General features: G+C 38.9%; 1 non-coding gene across 1 annotated transcript; it reads left to right on the plus strand.

Annotated features, from left to right (window-relative positions):
• The first annotated feature begins 6094 nt into the window (after window positions 1-6094).
• On the plus strand, window positions 6095-6200 carry LOC145641243 (small nucleolar RNA R71). Its single transcript, XR_014115301.1, has one exon. It is a non-coding gene; the product is annotated as a small nucleolar RNA R71 (small nucleolar RNA).
• The last annotated feature ends 833 nt before the right edge of the window (window positions 6201-7033 follow it).

Below are 7033 nucleotides of genomic sequence, written 5' to 3' on the forward strand. Positions count from 1 at the left end.
ATAAACCATAATCATGCATAGTGAGCAACAACATTTCATTTAACTATCCAAACCGTTATGAACATCATCATCACCAAATAAACAACACCAAATAACAAATGCAACAATGGTAGTGCCAAAAGTTTCAATAAAATCAAACAAAATCAACACCACAAAGTCATATATTTATCAACAATTCATCATCAACACGATCAAATGAAGCATGTAGTAAGCTACATGGGTATGCTAATAAGGTTAGTATCAAACCAAATCCATGAACAATAAAGGTAGAAAATCTATCATAAGAATAAAGAAATCATACCTTAAATTGATGAAAAATCACAAAGAAATGGAACAAAGAGCACTATTACACACTAACAACCCCAAATTACAAACCTTAAAACTTCAATCAAAGAGTACCAAAAAATCTCAATTTAGGAGAGAGAAAATCACCATGGAAGTGCAAAAATTAAGACTAAGAGCAATAATAAACTAGAAAATTTTGAATTTTGATGAAATTTCAATGACTAAATGATGATGGAGGTGAAGATGATGATTGAGCAAAAACCAAAGAAAACATGAGTGACAAAGGTAAGAGAGAGAGAAGGAAAGAGAATCGGTGGGGTTTAAGAGGAGAAAGACGAGCAGGGGCGCGGCCGCACCTACCTCGTGCGCGCCCGCACCTCCCTGGGTATGAACTTCACCTCTCTTTTTTAGTGCGCACAATGGTGGGCACACAATTTATGATGATGATAAATACCAACATAGGCAGTAGCAAAACCCCATTTTAGTGTGTTCAAAACTAGAATTTCATGAACCCACCATAAGAACCCACTAACCTCCATACTTACACATTTTTCCAACTCATGAATTTGGACATTTCTACCTCAAAATTGGCACCAAAATTGTTAGATATCAAATCAAAACCACCTACAACACAAAAGAAAAAAAGATTAAAAGAGAATAAAGGCATTAAAGGAGAAAGAAAAAAAATCAAAGAAAAATGAGAAAAGGGTTAGAAACTCGGGTTGCCTCCCGGTAAGCGCTTGTTTAACGTCATTAGCTTGACGTTCTCCACCCTTCAAGGTGGATCATAGAGAGTCATATCATGAATTACCCCAACAAAAACTCCATCATAGTAACGCTTAAGCATATGACCGTTGACCTTGAAAGTCCTTGAGAGGTCCAGAGGAGAAATTTCGATAGCACCATTCGAGAAGACCTCTTTAATAACAAATGGACCGGTCCAACAGGACATCAACTTTTGGGGAAAAAGTCTCATTCTTGAATTGTAAAGGAGCACCTTATCTCCGAGATTGAACTCCTTCTCAATGAGCTTATCATCCACCTCTTTGGCTTTAGCTTTATACAAACTAGCACAATCATAAGCATCCAAACGAAGCTCTTCCAATTCATAGAGATCTAACCAACATTGCTCACCCGCACTTGCCAAATCAAAATTGATCTTCTTTATAGCCCAATGAGTACGATGCTCAAGCTCAACCGGGAGATGGCAATATTTACCATAAACCAAGCGGTAAGGAGTGGTACCAATAGGAGTTTTAAAGGCCGTTATATATGCCCACAAGGCATCATCAAGCTTATCCGACCAATCCTTCCTATTTCTTGCAACTGTCTTCTAAAGTATCAACTTGATTTGACGAGTGGACACCTCAACTTGCCCACTACTTTGAGGATGGTAAGGGAGCCCAAAACATTGGTTTACCCCATGTTTCTTCAACATCTTCCGGAAAGAACTATGCTCAAAATGAGAACCATTGTCACTTATAACCGCCTTGGGAATGCCAAACCTTGGGAAGATTATCTTTTTAAACAACTTCATTACCACCTTATGGTCATTTGTTGGAGAAGAAATGGCTTCAACCCATTTTGACACATAATCAACGGCGACCAGAGTGTATTGATTCCCATATGAAGAAGGAAAAGGACCTATGAAATCTATTCCCCAAACATCGAAAATTTTCAACTCAAGGATAGGTTGTTGGGGCATCTCATTTCTCCTTGAATTGTTCCCGGTCCTTTGGCATCGGTCACAACTTTTGACAAATTCCCAAGTGTTCTTAAAGAGGTTTGGCCACCATAATCCGCATTGAAGCACCTTAGAAGTTGTTCTAGAAACACACATATGTCCACCACTAGGATCCGAGTGGCACATCTTCAACACATTTGGTATTTCCTCATTTGACACACATCGACGTAACAAAATCGGCTCATCCCAAACATAGTGCCTAGCTTCTCTCTTAAGCTTCTTTCTACGATTCTTGGAAAAAGAAGGAGGAAACTCCCCACAAGCAAGGTAATTAACCAAATCGGCAAACCATGGGAGTTCCTTCACATTTATAGAATACAAGAAGTCGTCCAACATTCTATCTTCAATAGGGTACCCATCATCTTGGACTTGAAAACCCTCAAGTCTAGATAAATTGTCCGCAACCACATTTTCCGCTCCTTTCTTGTCTCGAATCTCAAGATCAAAATATTGGAGTTCAAGAACCCAACGAATTAACCTTTGCTTAGATTCCTTTTTCCCAAAGAGGTATTTCAAAGCCGCATGATCGGTGAACACAATAGTCTTGGACCCCAACAAGTAACAACGAAACTTTTCAAAGGAATGAACAATTGCTAAGAACTCCTTTTCCGTTGTTGTGTAATTCCTTTGAGCACCATTGAGAGTCTTTGACATGTAATAGATGACATGGAGCCTTTTATCAACCCTTTGACCCAACACACCCCTAATAGCCATATCACTAGCATCACACATAAGCTCGAAAGGCAAATCCTACCTAGGGGCTTGGACAATGGGAGTGGAAGTCAAAGATTTCTTCAATTTGTTGAATGCCTCCAAACAATTGTCATCAAACACAAAATCAACATCTTTTTGGAGAAGGTCATTGAAGGGTTTGGCAATGAGTGAGAAATCCTTGATGAATCTTCTATAGAATTTCGCATGCCCCAAAAATGATCCCACTCCCTTTACATTCACTAGGGGTGGAAGCTTCTCAATAACCTCGATCTTGGCCTTATCCACTTCTATTCCTTTATGAGAGATTTTGTATCCAAGCACTATTCCTTCCTCCACCATGAAGTGGCATTTTTCCCAATTCAACACTAAGTTCACTTTCTCACACCTTGCTAAGCATTTTCTAAGATTCTCAAGGCAATCCTCAAACGAAACCCTTCCTACGGAAAAATCGTCCATAAAAAACTCCATTTATTCGTCCAACATATCTCCAAAAATACTCATCATGCATCTTTGGAAAGTTGCGGGTGCATTGCAAAGACGAAACGACATTCTCCTATAGGCAAAGGTCCCATGGCATGTGAACGTTGTCTTCTCTTGATCGTCGAGGTGAATTGGGATTTGGAAAAATCCCGAGTAACCATCAAGGAAGCAATAAAACTTGTGCCTTGTTAGTCTCTCAAGCATTTGATCAATGAATGGAAGGGGAAAGTGATCCTTCTTGGTGGATATGTTTAGACGTTTATAGTCTACACACATACGCCAACCGGTGACCATCCTAGTCGAAATGAGCTCACCTTTCTCATTCTTGACTACGGCCATACCCCCCTTCTTTGGAACGACATGAACAGGAGAGACCCACCTAGAGCTAGATGGGAAATATGATTCCCGCATCCAAAAGCTTGGTGATCTCTTTCTTCGCTACCTCCCCCATTTGGGGATGTAGCTTACGTTGTCGTTCAATAGAGGGAAGGGTGCCTTCCTCAAGCGTTATATGTTGCGTACACAAAGCGAGGCTTATACCCTTGAGATCATCAATGGTATAGCCCAAAGCATCTTGGTGCTTTCTCAAAACATCACATAGCGCTTGATCTTGACTCTCACTCAAGGATGTACTAACAATTACGGGATAAGTAGAATTTGGGCCTAAGAATTCATACCTAAGGTGTGATGGTAGAGGTTTGAGCTCTACCATAGGCACACCTTTACCTTCTTTGGTAGAGGCCACTTGCAAAGCATCTTGACTTAAGATCCCCATGCAAATTTGTTCATCACTTCCTTCAATGCTTCCATCAAGCAAATCTTCATAAATTTTCACTTCCTTACTTGCTAGGAGCACCTATCTTTTCTTTGTTCAAAAAAACACACTCAAGAGTATCATTAGATGTGAGCAAGTGCTCATGCATGGATTGCACAATATTATCAAGAACTTCAACTCTCATGCAATTTTCAAAAGAAGAAGAGGGATATTTCATACCTTCATTCAAATCAAACTCAACTACCTCCTCTCCTATATTAAGAGATATATTAGCACTCTTGACGTCAATCATAGCCCCCGATGTAGAAAGGAATGGTCTACCTAAGATGATAGGGATAGTAGCATTTCCATCCATATCCAACACTACAAAATCTACCGGAATGACAAATTTCCCCACCATCAAGGGAACATCTTCTACCTTACCCTTTGGGATCTTGATCGACCTATCGGCTAATTGCAATGTAATCTTGGAAGGTAAAAGTTCCCCTAGCTCTAGTCTTTGATAGACCGAATATGGCATAAGGCTAACACTAGCTCCTAAGTCACATAAGGCATTATCAATTTGAATCTTATTAATAGCACAAGGGATAGAGAAGTTTTCAGGATCCTTCAACTTAAGTGGCATATTATTCATTATGATCGCAGTATAATTCTCGGTTAGGGTAACCGTTTCCGCCATATCACATGTCCTCTTTCCACTCAAAATTTCTTTAAGGAACTTAGCATAGTTTGGCATTTGTTCAACCACATCGGTGAAAGGAAGAGTAAGATGAAGTTGATTAAGCATCTCTATGAATTTCCCAAATTGCTTGTCCAATTTGTGCCTATTATACTTTTTGGGATAAGGGAGCTTGGGCTTGTAAATTTCTTTCTCTTTCTCTTTCACTCTTTCTACTTGTTTCTCATCAATTTTCTCAATTAAGGGACTCTCATCTCCCTCAATCTCAATTAGGCTCTTGCTAGTACTCTCTCTAGCATCACTCTTCTTAGGTACTCCACTGTCAAGGACCCTATTACTCCTAGTAACAATTGCATCCATAGGGTTCTTAGAATCTAAGCTCGATGAAGTTAAAGAAGAAGAAGAATTCTTAAATCCCTTAAAATCACTGGCCAATTGAGAAAGTCGGTTTCCTAACTCCTTGTTTTGAGTCAACATGTCATTAAACTTCTCATCATTCACGGCCATGTAGGATCCTAGCAAATTGGCTTATTTCTCAAAAACCTCTTCCAAGAAACTCCTAGAAGAAAATGGTTTATCATAGAAATTATCACTTGGGACTTGAGTATTTGGAATGGATCCAAGTGGGGTACCTCTTTTAACATTAGGTTGAAAATTTCCCCTACTTTGATTATTCTAATTACCCCTAGCTTGATTTTGGCCATGATATTGAATATGGTTACCATAACCTTGGTTATAATCCCCATGCCCTCGGCACTAACTTTGACCATTATAACCATGATTGTTATAGCCACCACGAATCTCTTGGACTCAATGATTTCTACAACCACCACTTTGATTATAATTATCATAGTTCGCTTGGTTGTGATAATTCCTATTTCCAACATTTCTTTGAACCTCAAATCTAGATTCAAAATTATGATTATCAACATAATTCACATGCTCATTTTCAATTCCATCACATTCATCACAAAGAAAAATGGGGCACATAGAAGCATCATGATCATTCATTCCACATAAATCACAAGGCCAACATTCTCTAATCATGCAACAAGAAGAAGGAAAAGTGTTTGGGTAAGAAGGTGTACCTCTCCCCTTAATTTGGGAGGGAAGAATCGGAGCTTGCGAAGGAGAACTCTCAAGCTTGGCCTTGAGGGATACAACCTCTTTCACTAAATCCGAAATTAGAGTGGTCAAATCGTTGATGGCATTGAGTTGTTCAATTGAGCACCCGTTGCTAGTTGGCTCTTTCTCCACCTCTTTCCAATTCATATAATGTCTCACCACTTCATCTATTGCATCCACCACTTCGTCTTCCATTTTGTTCATTATCGGGCCTCCGGCTCCGGTATCTAAGCTTACTCTTCCTTGAGAACTTAACCCACCATTGAAGATTTATATAATTTGGTAGGTAGGAATCCCATGATGTGGACATTCTCTTCGATACTCCTTATACCTCTTCCATGATTCATAGAGACTCTCATTAGGCCCTTGCTTGAAACATTGGATCAAAGCCCTAGATTCCGCCGTTTTCTTTTGTGAGAAAAAGAGAGATAAGAAAGCCTTGGTAACTTCATCCCATGTCCTTAGGGACCTTGGTTTTACCTCCTTATCCAACCACTCTAAAGCTCTTCCAATGAGAGAGAAGGGAAACAACTTGAGCCTTATATACTCTTGAGAAACTCCGGCTACCACAATTGTATTGCAATATGATCAAGGTTCAATAGGTCGTTAGTTCTACTGACCCTAATCAAATTAACAATTTATAATGCCTAAACTTACACTAAACTAGTTAGTGGCAAGTAAAGGGTCAAACCACTAAGGAAGCTCACTCGTCCAACATCAATATCACTAATGCAAGAGTCAAGAGGGGAAATGTTTTTGTTGATATATTGGATAAAAAGCACTAAAACTACGAATAAGCAAAGATAAAGATGAATAAAATCAATAGAAAATTACGCTAGGGATTCGGGGGTGTCCAATATGATTAGAAAGAGGAGAATAACGGTGATTGTCATGAAACATATGCCACATAACACAAGGTTCTACCTAAATAATTCATTCTCATGCAATAGTCTAGGCAAATCAATGAAAGAGGTCTCCCCTAATAAGGATCATTCTCATGCATCCTATTAGTTATAACCAAATCAAGGGAATAAAGAAGCACAATCCATAAAAACTCCACTTTAATAACTCATTCTCATGCAATCATTAAAATAGAGGTGATCCTAATCTAATTCAAATCACTTTCATGCATTTGAACTAGAAAATATCAAATAGAGAGCAACAATAATCCCAAGCTAATAAAAATCATGTCTTTCATCAATATATGGCATAAGTTCAATCACACCATCAT

Source organism: Chenopodium album, chromosome 7, assembly GCF_948465745.1.
Source record: "Chenopodium album chromosome 7, dcCheAlbu1.1, whole genome shotgun sequence".
NCBI classification, from domain to species: Eukaryota; Viridiplantae; Streptophyta; class Magnoliopsida; order Caryophyllales; family Amaranthaceae; genus Chenopodium; species Chenopodium album.